Source organism: Bombyx mandarina, chromosome 23 (genome assembly GCF_030267445.1).
Source record: "Bombyx mandarina strain Sakado chromosome 23, ASM3026744v2".
Lineage (NCBI taxonomy): Eukaryota > Metazoa > Arthropoda > Insecta > Lepidoptera > Bombycidae > Bombyx > Bombyx mandarina.
This window is the reverse complement of record NC_143229.1, coordinates 17,059,988-17,076,164: the sequence shown is the minus strand read 5'-3', so window position 1 is coordinate 17,076,164 and position 16,177 is coordinate 17,059,988. Positions and strand designations below refer to the sequence as shown.

General features: G+C 35.5%; 1 protein-coding gene across 2 annotated transcripts in view; it reads right to left on the bottom strand.

Annotated features, from left to right (window-relative positions):
* Positions 1-11,659, bottom strand: part of LOC114244172 (P protein) — a 43,059-nt gene extending 31,400 nt beyond the window's left edge. Inside the window, exon 1 of one of the 2 annotated variants that reach the window (XM_089737795.1) lies at positions 11,491-11,659. The gene's annotated coding sequence lies outside the window, so the exon portion shown is untranslated. The remainder of the gene's footprint in view (positions 1-11,490) is intronic. The other variant, XM_089737796.1, reaches the window with a different exon arrangement.
* Between the last annotated feature and the right edge of the window lie 4,518 nt (positions 11,660-16,177).

Here is a 16,177-nt window from a genome sequence, read left to right as displayed (position 1 = left end):
AAAGCGGTTTAAAATTAACACAAATCTCAATACAGATTCAACGCTAAGATCTGTCATGGAATGTCAAGGTTTGACAGTCGCCATACAGCCACCGCTGTCAAAAATAAGTGCCTTATGGTTTAAAAAAAAAAACTGTCGTCACACAAAAATAATTGGATTCTCTTCGTACTACGAAAACTCATTTCAAGGTTCATTCATTAGCATAACGACCGTATAAATTAACGATAGGTAACGTAAAACAACACAATAAATGGTCACGTAAGTTAGCGCTCTGTTAATTGGAAAAATACGGTGACGTGAGATAGCGCGTTTCTCGTTTGATTTGTCCATTGGACCGGTAAAGGATACGTGGTCATACAGCCAAATATTTTATCGCAAAGGACACGGAATGCAATTTGTAATTGAATGACACAAAATAAGGCTACAGCGCGTCTTAATTTGCTGGGAGTTCAATTAACTTTTTAATTGGTTGGAACCTGAGAGGCCACGACCGGCGGTTTTTTGCCATTTTCCCATACTGTGCCACAGATAGCGTAAATATAACAGCGTGGTTTGTGCTCTTGGACTTTTTGGCGGGAAAGCGTGGTATGTTTTTATTTTTTTTATTTAGTTTTTTTTTCTTTATGATTGAATGACAAGGTGGCCCGGAAGCCTTTCCTACACCAGAACAGGTAGGCGCACGGGCTCAGTCAGGAGGGGTGGGATTTGCTAACAGCTGCCCTAGCGCCTCCAAATGAGACCTAACAACTCAAGAGCAGTTGCTTCGCGAATGAGGTTAATTTTGTGTTTCAGATGCTTCCGACATGGTTCCATTTAAATTTTATCAAGATCCGATCAGAAGTTTTTTAGTTAACCATAATAATGCATTTTTAATTGTTTTCATCTACATTAATGATACTGTCATTTCATTTTTTTTGCTAGAAATCTTTGAAAACTGTTGAAATCTTAAACAGATACTGCTACAAAAATATAATACTTTGGTGGTTTAATTTCGCTTTGTTTATTTCCGTGTCAAAGGGCAAAAGACCGAAGGGCAGGTCCTGGTCAGACCAAATCCGTACCGCACTGGACAACACCGTATGTGAGACGGTCCACGCCGGCCAAGGACGTATGGTATAGTCCGCCAGAAGATCCTGAAATCCCACCTAGGTCATGACCCTCGGCATTGAGGATCTACATAGCAAAGAGGATGAAGAGGATCTCCTTGTCACTACTTATGAATGTTTCGAGATTAAATCTCAAAAGTAGTTTTTTACGCGACGATAAACTATGTTTTCCGAAATCCAAAACTACATGTATTACTTATGAGCATTTCTCAAAATAATTGCACCACCAATAGAATAATGTATTAAAATAAAAATGTTAAACTAAAGTATTTTTTTGTTTTCATTTGTAGATAGGTGTCTAAAGATTTTGAATATGAGGTTTGTTGTGAGGTTTAATATGTAATAAAGTAGAGAAATGTGTAGAAATATACCAAGGGCGGAGAAATATTCTTATTTTGTTACCGTCTATCAATTACGTTAATTCAAACACCAAATCAATTACGTCAATTTTTATGCATTTTAATAGGGTGACATAACGATCATTTTACGTATCTATAAAAAACTGTTAACATTTACAGCAAAATGTTACTTAAATAAGTTGTAATATATCCTCTACGTGACCATTTGCCCACAACTTTGTTTTAAAATCACAGTAAAAAAGTTTTGATGTTGTTTTATTTTTAAATACGATCACAAATGAAATAACAATACACTTCTTAAGCTTTTTTCATAAAAATTGCAGGTTTTAAGATAAAAATAAAAAAAAATTAAAAGAAATACGTGTCCGCTGTTATGGGACAGTAACAAAAATGGAATACTGGTAACAAACTAGGATTTTATAAGGCTAGTTTTCGAAGTAGTTCAAATTATAATAATCTTTGACCCGTGTTAAAAATAATTATAATTATATTTATATATGTAGATTATCGTATGAACTGCTGTCAAATGACAATTAAACATTTTTCGTTTAAAAATACCCGATCCAAATATTTAGGAACATTTACGAGTAGGTAACAAAAATATCGTTTCAGTTCTTTTTTATTCTTAATGAAAAGGAGGCCCAACGGTTTCTAATGCAGTAAAATCCTTTAATAGCAATAATCACATTCATCGGCTGGATAGTGATCGTATAAATCATAATCACATCTTTGGCACCAGAAAAATGGACAACGTAATAATATTTTTATTTCTTCAGCGTTCATACTTGATACAAAATGCAGCGGATTGTTAGACGAATCTGGAATAACATATCGGTGCCTTGATAAAATGTGTCGAAGAAAAAGGCCATGATAGGCCAAGGTGTAAGCACAGGCACGCCACTTTTGTCTTTGTTTATTTTTTTCGTCTTCTGACATCTCATTTACTGATTTATATAAATATTTAGTTTTTATCCTTTCTATGTTTCGTATTCGCTGCTCCTCCATCTTTTCTGGATTTTCTTTAAGTCTTTCGCGGTAGCGCCTCATTTTTTCAGCAGAGGTTAGAGGCATTTTTATTGAGAGCTGTAAAAAAATTAAGCGTAACCATGCTCAAGCAGTTGATGGTCTTTTTTATCAATCCTAATTGTTGTTTAATCCAAAACCGGTGTAGGTTACAAACAATATGCATATCATTGTATTTTTAATCAACAGCAATAGTGTTAGTGTAAAAGAACTCTTTTTTATGTTACCCAGAACAACAGATATTTTGAAATTTAGCCCACCACATCAGAAGGAATATCATGCAGTAGTTCTCTCTTTACCATGATCGCACTTTTAGACAAGCAGATATTTAAAAGCCGCATTTGTTTTTAAATAAACTAATAAAACTGATAGAAAAATACTAACAAAAAACTCCCAATCTATTTCATAGTACAAATCTGTAATAGTACAACAACAAAACAAAGAAATCGACGCCGTTGTACATAGTTGTAATAATTATTTTATAATTATTTTAAACAGAAAGTTAAATAATATATTATATATACTCAGCCTAATGATTTCCTATTTTGTTACTCTCTTTTCCATTTATACGTTACCACACAAAAGTAACAAAAAAAGAAGTAACAAATCAAGTACAACATGTTATTTTATTTTTAAACACATGCAACTCACACGATTACTCTTATTTCGATTTTATTAACGAAATCAAGAATGGGAGCTTTAATAGTAGGTTAAGTGAAATAACAATAAAATCTGCACTTACCTATGTTTTTTGAGTAACAAAGGTGGAATTGTTTTTCTGACCGCTAGCTTAAATATTGACTTTTACCGTTCGTACCGGCACCAGAAAGAACTAGTCGAAATTAAAACAAGACGGATGCCAAGCCGGCTAGTGCTACCATTATTCTAAAATATAATTGCATTAATCGATTCTCATATTTCTTCAAAATGATGGTAACAAAAACTGGAATTTCTAGGTGGAACTTTTTACGGGACAAGTTAAAATCATTAATTAGAAATTTAATTATAAAGGAATGCTAAAAAGGATGTTTTAGGATGAATTGAGACTTATGGCTATAAATAAATAATATTTTATATTTATGCAATGCCCATGTCCATTCAACTAAAAATCGATGGTTTGGTAAGATATTGAGATTAGGACACTGCACTTTTCATACAACTGGTTGAAGCTGATTTATGATATACATTTTTAATGAAAAAATCTCATTGTATTTATGTGTGTTTTTTTCCTTTCTAATAAGTAGGGTAGTTTTACTGCTTACACAATTTATAAAAAGTAGTAATGATCTAATATATTAGCCGGAACAAAATATTAAAAAAATGGGACAGAGGCTAAAGTCTATTGTGCAATAATTTTGAGAAATGCTCTTATAATTAGAGTTCCCGCAGTAGTCGAAATTCGACTATAATTAATTGGAATTGTAAGTTTGTACACTATTATGATTGTATTTTATTCTTTTATAATCACAAATTTCGCCAAGACTACACTATAAAAAATATTAACAAAGACAAACAATATTTGATCTATTCTCAATTTGACAACAGACGTCAAGAACAAAAGTTTGACAATAAATAGTATGCATGCGTGTGTGCGTCAAATACATGGTATGTAGTGTGTGTAATGTTTTCTTTATTGATTTAAAGTATCTTTTATGCATTATTTTAAAAAAATATTAGCATTGTGCACTTCTTCTCTATATTCTCTATAAGTGTGGAAAATTTCATACACCTCCGTCCGCGCAATTTTCGTAAAAAGGGATACAAAGTTTTTGCTTCACGTATTAATACCTATATAGAATATTTTACTGGGACCTTCCGCTTGACAGCTTCCGGCGCAATAAGCCTTTAATGTTATTTATGTTATATAATTCGATATTATTAAATAATAATTGCACGTAAATAATCAACAGAAAAATTAACATAAACAATGCTTAATATTACCTATTAAGTTTGTATTAAAATAGATAAAGATGATTGTATAAATACCGGCGGTTAGCATATTTCTGAATCATTCATATTCTACCCGTCCTAACGTGTTATTAAAGAGAATAATTATTTCGTGTGGATGTAAAGTGTCACCGCCACCCTAATAATCCTAGAAGGACCATCCTAGAAGGTCCATATAATACATTTACATTCGCTTTTGTTTAATTCTTGATTTAGAATGAAAATAAAAGTAAATTAAGAAAGTTACGTGTAAAGAATATCATTCTATTAACGTACTTGTCGTTGTAAAACCTCCGTTTTTTCTTCTTCTTTTTTAATTTATTTATTTCACTTCATTCACATCAATTTAGATTAGCGGAATTAATTCCTAAGGCATTATGTACGAATCAACCGAAGTTGATTCAGAAAATAACAACATAGATGTACCTAGGTATTTGTTGCAAAGCACAAATGAAAATTACGGGTTATATTATTTACGGTAAGATGAAATGTTCTTCGAGTAATTGGTTATATAGGGTAAAACACCCAGTAGTCAGCCTTTTAGTGGGATTCTTAACTTGATTCACCTGTATTTTTAAAAATAAAAGACTTTAAACGAAAAAGAATTTTTTTACAGAAAGTTTGTTTATTATTTTTACTAAAGAGATACAATTTTTTTTAATTTTGTTAGAATTATATAAAAAATCAATATTAAACAAAATATGGCACTTTTTACCGGTAGTCAGCCTCATTTCTCCACAAGTCAGCCATGTCTTACCCTATAGTCAGCCTTTTACTTATTATTGCACGTTGGACATACAAATTCTTTATTATAGACATTTTCAGTCTTCACCTGCAAATATCGTACATTTTAAATGATACCACGCAGGACAATTGTCACAACCAATATATTTTAAGTCGTTTATATCTGTGTCATTAGTCAATTCCTCTTCACACGAATCGCATCTTATTCTGTTTACTGTGCATGTCGTACTTTTCTTCTTACTTATACTTTTTTGGACATCAAAAACTTTTGAGCTTTCCTTTTTTGTAATTCTTCTTCCTTCTTTTGTCTTTCTTCTACAGTCTTTTTTTAGCTTTCATTCTTTTCTGCTTTTTAATCAATATTAAAATTTCGTTCTTTTTCTGTTCATGAACATGCTTCGACGCAGTTTATATCTTCTTGCGTATTCAATTCAGATGCTCCTGTTTCCTGGACTTCATGACTTTGTTGCAAGACTTCAAAGTCTGTTATGAATTCGAAGTCATTTAAGGGTACTTCACTTTCGGTTAAATTAATGAAATTATTGTCCAATGTGCAATCCCCTATAATTGGCAAACTAACATGAAGAATTTCAACTGATTCTGACGCTATTTTTAGAATCAATAGAACTTGAGGTATCGATTTGGACGGCCTGGCTAATTGAATTTACTGTAGAATTTAGGCTTTCAGTACCGACCATCTTCTTTGCTCTGTTTAAAACATCGATAGCGATTTTGATTCTCTTAACTCCGGATTTCGTTTAAGAAATGAGTTCCATTTCTTCCCTGGCCTATTATTTACAAATGGGTTAGGTCTGTTTTCTTGGGAAATAATATTATGGACGGTATAAAGGATCATCACATTTAAAGGGAAGCCACATTCTGCCAAAGCAATGCACCAGTCTTTCAAGGCAGTTTCTTCGTCTTTGGTAAGTACTAAGTCTGATCCCATTTTACGAGGTGCTTCTGGGACTCTTATATACAGGCGATCTTGTAGAGTCCCTCGTGGTACGCTAAAAACTCGACTAGCTTCTCTAATCTTCATCCCGTTTCTGATCGCGGCCATAGCCTATGACAACTGCTCTTCTTTGTACTGGTGGATTGGTCGTTTCGACATTATGAAACTCTAGAATATAAGATTTTAACTTGATCCTTATTAAAATGCATTAAAGTTCAATATTACATAATAGAATTAACGGCCGACTATAGGAGTTAATAGTCCATTAGTCAGCCCTCAGCATATATTTTACTTTTATACACGGCTGACTACTGGTAAAATAATATTTTGGTCATCTAAGAGTTATATTCAATCCAAAGCAAATAACAAGGACTATTCTCTGTGTTAATTTCGACGAATTCTAAGAAAATCGTAAAAAACCAGTAGTCAGCCCCTTGCTGCTGACTTCTGGATCAACCTTAACAAATCGTAACCCAGAAGTCGGCCCCCTAAATTGAAACGAAATAAACATATAAAATGCCTCTAATGCTTAATGTTATCGTAGAAAAAACATTATACAACAACATAACATAAAAATCTACCAGCAATTACAACAAATTCATAGAAAAACTTACCAAAACCTCGAACACGTTTCCTTACGAAAAAAATAGCAAAAGTGACACATCCTGTCCTTTCGTTGGCGGCAGTGGAAATGAACGAGTACAGAGGATCAACCTGTCACGCTATCGGTTCTTAGATGTGCACAGTAACCAACAAGAGAGCATAGATTTGATTAAACGTTATTTCAATGGTGTAAGTCCATTTCAACACTATTTATACCAAAATAAAACCTATAAAGGCTGAGTACCGGTGCGGGGCTGACTTCTGGGGGTTTTACTACCTACCTTCAAACGAATGTTACGTGCGACTTTTATGCCGGCCACTGACATGCGCGCAAATATTCGTAGGCCGTCAAACATTCATTCGCAAACCCAGCGGCTGTGCAAATGGGTTCGCATACTCAATTTGCGAACCCGTTTGCGCTTCCTCCTACACTTGTTTACGAATGTCTCACGAATTTCTCCTCCTTTTTAATTCGTCAATAGAACATTGAAAAGAAAAAGAGTTTTGAATTCTTTCCCAGACATAATTAACAGCCATGCTGTTTTTATGGGATTTCTTTTGATGAAGATACGCTACACAGTAGACGTCACGAACTATGAAAATGGCGATACGTCCGTTACCTTCGCAATCGTCGGCGCAACTGGGCAAGCGAATGTGTGGGAGACTACGCGAAGGTTCGAGGTTCGCGCGCTTTGATGTCTGTTAAAAAACCGACACAGCTTGGAAAACCACGAATGCAGCGAAAACTTTGCATAATCGTTCGCAAATGTCGTCCTACACTTGCGGGTTTGCGTATTCGTGCGCATGTGAGTGATCAGTGTTACGTCCAACCCGTCGCTTGCGACGAAGGGTTCGGCGAGCAAATTAACCCACAGACACAGCCCACTGAGCTCCACACCGGATCTTTTCAGTGGATCGCGTTTTCCATCCGTTGATAGATTCTGCGAAGCACTGCTCTTAATAAGGCTAGTGTTAGCAACGTCACCAGGTTAGAGCCTCGTGAGCTGATCTACTCGTTAGGTGAATATAGAATGACCCCTCGAGGTCACCAGAATAGGTAAGAAAAAAAGGAAATAAAAATCATACGAATTAGCTCAGCTGATTCACGGATCAACCTAGTTAAACAAACCTTCGAAAACAAACACACAAAACGAGCAAGTTAAATAACCTTCATTAACGAACCGGAGACAGATTCATTCCTATAAATAATCTAAAGCAGCCATACATTTCAATAAAGAATCGTTTTTGCCGTTTTTGTATTGAAATCGTTAGTATAATACAGTTTTATTTCAAAGCTATTGTAGGTAGTCTCCGAATTCATTTGTCACATTCCGAAGTGACGCATTGAAAAGGACTTTATGGTTGTTTAGCTGAAAATTGTATCAACAATATTTAATAACAAATATAAATGCTGTCTGTAATAATGCCGTCGGCATGACAATAATATTAATATTATCAGCTGACGGACAGGAAAGACATCGAAGACAGAAAATAGCATTCAAGGCACGCGAGATAGCAAACAATAAACACAAATAAATGATTTTATAATATATCGTCATAGTCGTAGAATAGTGACGGATCTGACAAATATTAAACTTCACAGGGCAGCCATTTCAAATAGTCATGTTAGATTTTTGGTCATAACTTTTTAGATTCAAATTCTGTAATTATGAAAATTGGCATACAAGCAAACAAAAGGATTCGTTTTAAAATAAAATAAAAATAATAACTTAAAATTACACAGTTTTCTAGAAAAATCACATGCTTCATTTTACTTTGGAGTTGATACAGTCACATAGTTATTATCCGACATTGTTCCTCGGAAAGTTACTGTTGAAGGAATGACGGAAGTTACTTTACGATCATGTTCTATTAACTTACAGAGTAATATTTTGGCGGATATGTTATTTGTCATATTATATTATTTTAAATTTTAACCGCAGGTAAGTATTATAGGTCGGCAAGTGGTCAGTAAGTAACCAGATTAGGATGTCTTAAATAAAACACAGACTAATTGGTCTTACTCTTTTTTAATCAACATGATATACATGCTTAAATTAAGTATTTATTATCAATAGTAGGTATTCTTTTATTACTATATAGACTAAGCAGACTATAATGTTGACTCTATTTGGATATGATTACTGCTTTCTTGGTAAATTACTAACCTAAAAATTTAAATACTAATCATTATATAGAATTTAATTATAAAGAAAAGAAAAAAACATTTATTAAAATGAAAAAAATCTTAACAATCACAACTTCAGAGATCAAAATAATAACAATAAAATAACTAAAATTATAAAAAAAAACCCTAGTGCACAATTATTCAGTCGGATTCATTACCAGCTTCAGTAACATTACGTCCATGAGTTAAACTTCTGAAAAATTTATGATATTTCGTGGGTATTATTGAGGAATTGCAAAGACTAATAAGATTGTTATATTTATCATTACTGATTGGAATTAGACCTACATAAGCTTTCTTTAAGGCTGGAGTTCAGACAATTCTTTGTATAAATTGAACATCCGACCGATGCTGAAGTCACCGAAGTCACCTAAATACAGCCATTTGGACGCTGCTCTATAATGCGACTCTACTGGTACAAATGATTCAACGTGGGTGCAAACCCACATTACCATTTCATCGTCAACAATCCGATTATGATTTTTATGTTTCCCCCTCATGTCTTCTTCAATCAAAGTACTTCCGTCATACTTATCCCAAGCTGTCCGAACCAACCTTTCGCTAATCGAATATTTACTTAAAAACATGATTTTACAATCCTCTATTGTTGATGATTCTTTTGGCAAAAAATAATTGTTAGTGAATTGACGGTTATGCTTTAAAGCTCTTTGAAGACCCCTTTTCTTCTGCTGTTTTGTAGTATAATTCGCAACATACAACCATTGTTTCTCACAATCACCTAATTCTCAAAACTTATCAAATGCACCCTGTCTTTCTTCAAGGGTCAACATAGTGTAACATTTACTTTTACACGCGCAAGTACTGGGTAGGCACCCATAGTTTTTGAAGGAACAAAAAGGCCCTTTTTGGAGGAGTTTATTTCCCGGCATTTTTAAGCGCTTTCTAGTAACTTCTTTTCAATCATCGTAATTTAGGATCGTTTTTTACCTCTACATCGAATACGAAGCACTGGAGGACACGACTGGCATGAGGACACAACTGTGTTGATTAAAGGACAGTTGCTATAGTCCGCTTCATCATGAGTGCAACAACAAAAATCGTTACAGACTTCGCCATGGCCTTTTGCTGGTAATGGCAATCGGTTAATCGGTTGTGGGAAAGGTGATATATCTGATATCAAGATAGAGGTATTTAAAGGGCTTAAAGCTGGGCTGATATTTAGGGACACGGTATGTTGATTTTCTGACGAGAGTAAATCTGGTGTGGAAGCATTTTGATATCCAACTATAAAGTGATTTTCTCTAAGAAAACAAGTAGAGGATGGTATGTTTTGATTCCTATTTTCATCTGTAATACTTTCGTTTGCTCGGTGTACATCGTCTGCAAAGACATTCTCATAAACGTCGTTCATTTTACTATTGCATGGCGTACTCCTGGAGGTAAAGGTGAATGGCATTCTGAAAACATATCAGTATGTAAAAAATAAATAAATTCTTAATAACACAAGTTAACGTTTACGCCTAAGGTGAGGTTTTACACCCTTAAATTGATTCAGAACAAAGAGATTCGGAAGTACAGAAATAAAACAATTTACTTCTTTTTATTTATACGGGTAAAATATTACTGACATAGGATTATTTTTTTATAGAAAAATATATTAAATATATACAAATAATCATTTTTTTAAGTAGAATAAAGCTGGATCTGAATTTAGTGCAAAGAACAAAGTCGGATGGTCAGATACGACTATTAGTTAAAAAAACATGTTCATTGAATAACGTCGGTTGTGATCACCCGTCACTATTATATCCATAGAAAAATGTAATATAGTTACATACAATTTTAAAATTAAATTTTTTTTAAAATATAACACAAACTCTTCAGAATAATGTATAATCCGATATTCAACATTCTTTTTATGTAAATAATTTTTTTAAATGATTTTTAATTTTCCGTAGAAAACCGACAGATAGTCAGAACCGATACTTTATTCATTTACTTTAATAAATATGGTTTTAATACAAAAATTAAATAATACCAAAAGTTAATACATAATTAATTAACCTACCTGGAGTCCCTGGTATACAGTCCTCCTCATCAGTGCACTCTTCATGAGTAAAATTCGTAATTTGTGCATTTTTGCTTCTTTCTTCCACCAGTTTTAACATAAGCTTTGATCGTCCTGGTTTCATTGTGACACACCTTTTAACACGGTACGTAAGACTAGATACGTAATAATTAATAAAAAGGTAACTGAGGTAATCTAGTGTAAATGTTTAAGAAAAATTGAATCTAAATACAACGCGTGGGCAACTTCGAGGAACAATGTCGGTTGCGTGGATACGTCGGGAGTGGGAGGGCCGGGCGCGCGTCGTGCAGAGACGATTAAGCACAAGCGTCATTTTACTATGAGCGTCTATCAAATCCGTCATTATACCGACTGCTTAATTTGAAATCTAAAATACATGTAATTTTTTTTTTAATGTAGCAATAATATTTAGACAATGTATTATCCAAATATGGTAAAAAGTGGATTTTGGATTTTTTTCAAATCCGACATTATTCTACGATCATGACGATATATTAAAACGAAAAAAAACTTACATTTAACAATGATCAATTTGTTAATGGGTTCACTGTGCACTTTTAGTTCTCAAATTAAATCACTTTTAACACAACGAAGCCATTTTTTTGTTTAAAAATCGTATTTCGATCTTAAATATTATTATCGTTCAATGCGCGTGCGACACACTCAAAGTCTGTTACACAACTGGATTTAAAACGTCACAACTGATATTGGCTAATGTTTTTGTCGCTTTTTTTTTAAGTAAATTTCGCCTTTATTGTGGTAGACGCCTACATATAAGGCTGCGACTTCACAGACGACAATTAGGCCTTGTCCGCACAGCGTAATATCACCGCGCGATTTTTTTCTCGTAATTCTGTAACACATTTAATATTACTAGTGGCCCCGCAGTAGTCGAAATTCGACTATAATTAATTGGAATTGTAAGTTTGTACACTATTATGATTATAATTTATACTTCTATAATCACAAATTTCGCCAAGGCTATACTATAATTTTTTTTTAATAAAGACTAACAATATTTAATCTATTCTCAATTTGACCATAGACGTCAAGAACAAAAGTTTGACAATAAATACTATGCATGCGTGTGTGCGTCAAATACATGGTATGTAGTGTGTGTAATGTTTTCTTTATTGATTTAATGTATCTTTAATGCATTATTTAAAAAAAATATTAGCATTGTGCACTTCTTCTCTATATTCTCTATAAGTGTGGAAAATTTCATTCTCCTCAGTCCGCACAATTTTCGTAAAAAGGGATACAAAGTTTTTGCTTCACGTATTAATATATAGATAGGAGTATCCGCACTGGCGGTAAAAAAATCGCGCGGGAAAAATCTGTGACTTGATACAAATTGAACGCGAAGCGGTGCGATTTATTTCCGCGCGAATATTTTGTACCTATAAAGTAAGTATGGCTATGTTCGCACTGTGGAATAAAATTCGCGCGTTTCGCTCAGTCGTGCAACGTCGCTATTGAAAAGATGTCGCGCGCTTCTTCTCCCGCCCGATCGGTCGCCGTGCAAGAAAACGATGAGATTGATGTGGAGCAACTAATCTCGCTGATGTACAGGGACCTCCCTTGTGGGACAAATTTCATAAAGCATACCACGATGGAACGGGTCTCAATGCCTTAAGTGGGTGAATCCAATGCTCATGACATCTTTTGATACGTCTGTTACGCCGCCTTAGCATTAGATAAATAATTAAAATTTTTGTTCGGTTGTCCATTTCACACGTGCGTTCCAGCCGAGAGCTGAATTAAACTGACGAAAATAGTACGAAATTTTATTCGCAGTGCGTACTAGGTGTAATTCCGATCGCGGAATTTAATACGCGCGAATAAAAACCTCGCGGTGAAATATCGCTGTGCGGACAGGCCCTTAATCTAAATATAGGCTATGGCGCGGTTTATAATCGGCTATTTGGTTTAGACCCTGAAGTAATTTAGCACGCTTTTATTAGCTCAATATGGATATTATATGTATTATCGATGTAGAATATTAAATTTATTAACTATGTATGTATGTTCGTCAATCTTTGAACATCGTTCATGGACTTAATGACATCGGATTACTTTGAAAATATGCGGGCGAATAGAGGAGATGACAATACAAAATCATATCCGATCCTGTAGACCGAATGGAAAACAGTCGACGTTGCCCTAAACACGTCATTACGGATCCTTCCGATCCATTGACGGTGCTTTTAGGTACCCCAAGCACCGGTCACCGTCCTCGCCGAACCAGTCGCTAGCGACGAAGGGCTCGACGAGCAAATTAAGCCTAAGACACAGCCCACTGAGTTTCTCACCGGATCTTCAGTGGGTCGCGTTTCCGATCCGGTGGTAGATTCTCCGAAGCACAGCTCTTGCTAGGGCCAGTGTTAGCAACACTCCCGGTTTGGGCCCCGTGAGTTCACCTACACGTCAAGGAGAAGCTGAAATAGCCTCTCAAGGCTATCAGCCTAGGTAGGAAAAAGAAAAGACAATACAATAATTTTATAATCTCGCTCTAATATCAGTATGAACTGATTAAAAAAAGATGAAATCAATTGTTAGTTCGGTTTATAATATTTATTTCTTTTTTATATATTTTTGAAGTTTTGTAACCTACATAGGTACACAGTTAATTACCGAGCGCTTTGCAGCGGAATTCCAGTTAAATGCGAACAAGGACGGACAGTAAGATGTCTTGCGATGACTAAGCTGTGTTATTTTTACGCGTCGTTTTATTGTCATGCAAAATAAAGCTTTGGAACTTCTTTCAATGCACACTGCATTAGTGCGAGTTTTTTAACGTTCTCGATAGCGTAAAAGTTAACTCAAATTAGTATGCAGTTGGAACAGCGCCCCTAGCGGCAAACGTTCCAACTCCTTACGTTTTGCCCAACGTTTGTCTACGTTTGCGTTTGCCATCGAGAACGTTAAAAATCTCGCACTAATCACACAGATTTATCGTGCGTGACGCGTCAATGAAAAATCCATCTCGGTACCTATGGGATTACCGATTTTATTCGTAGGTCAAGAGAGCCGTAGCGACGACTGCCACGCGATTAATGTTGGTCGTGTGCTTCGCTTGGCTGGTGAATAGTTGACTCCATAGAACGCCGACAGATGGCGCTTGGTTTATCACGTGTTGGCTGCGACATATTATTAAACGAGTTCCGAACAACAACATTCGGAGCGTCGCGTCGGTCTAACGAGCAATATCACCCGCTCCGTGGAAGACTTTCCTTTTTTTGTATACTCCTAAAATACTACTAAAATAAAGTACTCTTGATAACACAAAAACTCGTAAATGGGTATCGAGTAAGAAATAAAAATAAAATCGTTTGGGAAACACCCGAGAAAATTATACTCAACTGTTTTATCATTAAATTAAAATTAAAATTAGCATCATTTATTTCAGAAACCAGTTCATACATATTATGTAAACATAGAATCGTTAAAATAACCATTTAAATATCATCGATTAAAACATTGTGTATTTACATATTACATACATATATTTAGATATATAAATATGTCATCAAACGTGTTCATTGTAATTGGCATGATACCAAAGATGCATATAATTAAATTCTAATAATAGGGATGTCTTCAAGGATAAACATCGACTGTGGGCTAGCACAGCACTATTCTCTCTTTGGAGTCTCTTGGGCCCGTGTGCTAAGTGCTAGTTTGCGAGATTGGAACAGCGCCTCTAGCGGCAAACGCAGGCAAACTTTCCAACTGCATACAAGTTTGAGTTAACTTTTACGCTATCGAGAACGTTAAAAAACTTGCCCTAAGCATACTGGTGTTTTGAGGGACCAAGGGATTCACTAGAGACTGGACGGCAGTATTTTTTTTCCTACCTAAGCTGATGGCCTTGAGATGCCATTTCAGCGTAACCCTAACTAGTAGGTGAGCTCACGGGGCTCAAACCTGACGACGTTGCTAACACGAACCCTAGCAAGAGCCGTGCTTCGCAGAATCTACCACCGGATCGGAAACGGGACCCACTGAGAAGATCGGGCAAGAAATTCTGTGGGTTAATTCACTCGCCGAGACCTTCGTCGCAAGCGACGGGTTCGACGAGAACGGTGATCAGTGCTTGCGGTACCTAAAAGCATCATTAGTGGATCGGGAGGATCCGAAATGACGTACTTTGGGCGACGTCGACTGTTTACCATTCGGTCCGCAGCATCGGGTATGTTGGCAGCGTAGTCTGTGCAATGTACGGTATTTACTCGTGGGGCAGGGTTATAGGAAGCCCGCTAGGGTAAATCCCACAGTCCTGTCTGCTGATGCAGCGATGCAGTCAGTCTGCATTCCAATTCTAAGGTTGACGCAGCACGGACTTGGACCTCAAACTTCAAGGCGGGCGGCGAAATTCGCTCTGTTATTATCTATTGTTAGCGAACCACGTAACAACAATAATAATGCAAAGTTTTAACTAGGTGTCAAAGACTTTAAAAACAACGGTTTTTAATCTCGCGTTTACAATAACTGATAAATGTAAAGTATTAGAAATAAAGTTATTTTTCCCCTACCTATCCGCTGGTGGTCTAAGAGACTATTCAAGCTACGCCCGGGCGGGTAGGTGAGCTCACGAACTCAACCTGAGAAAATTGCTAACACTAGCTCTAGCAGGAGCTGTGCTTCGCTGAATCTACCACCGGATCGGAATCGCGATACACTGAGAAGATCCGCCGAGAAGCTCAGTGGGCTGTGTCTATGAGTTAGTTTGCTAGTCGAAATCCGTGACGACAATTAAAAAAAATGTGAATAAACTGTTTTTTTTTTAATTTATAGCGATGACGTCTATATTTCTACGTAGTACATACTGTGCGACTTCACACCAACGTTATAAGAACTCTTTGTTGTCTACAAAGAGTTCTTTAGATATGGCATGGCATGGCTATTTATAAACACGTTAATTGTAACATAAATAGCGTCCAGGTGCCATTGAGAGAAGTAGGCTGTACCAAAGTCTTCGACGATGATGATTCAACTATGGCTAGAGAAAAATTGTTTTCGTCTATACGAAAGATTTTCCAAATACGGACACACAAAATAAACTAATTTAACTCGGGAATTTGGTACGTACCTACTGTTACGCGCTGGGGTTCGGAATAAATAAAACTTCAACCGAAGTACAAATTAAAACTCTATTCAACACTTAGAACGCTTACAGAACACTTTAAAATTCTCAATTCA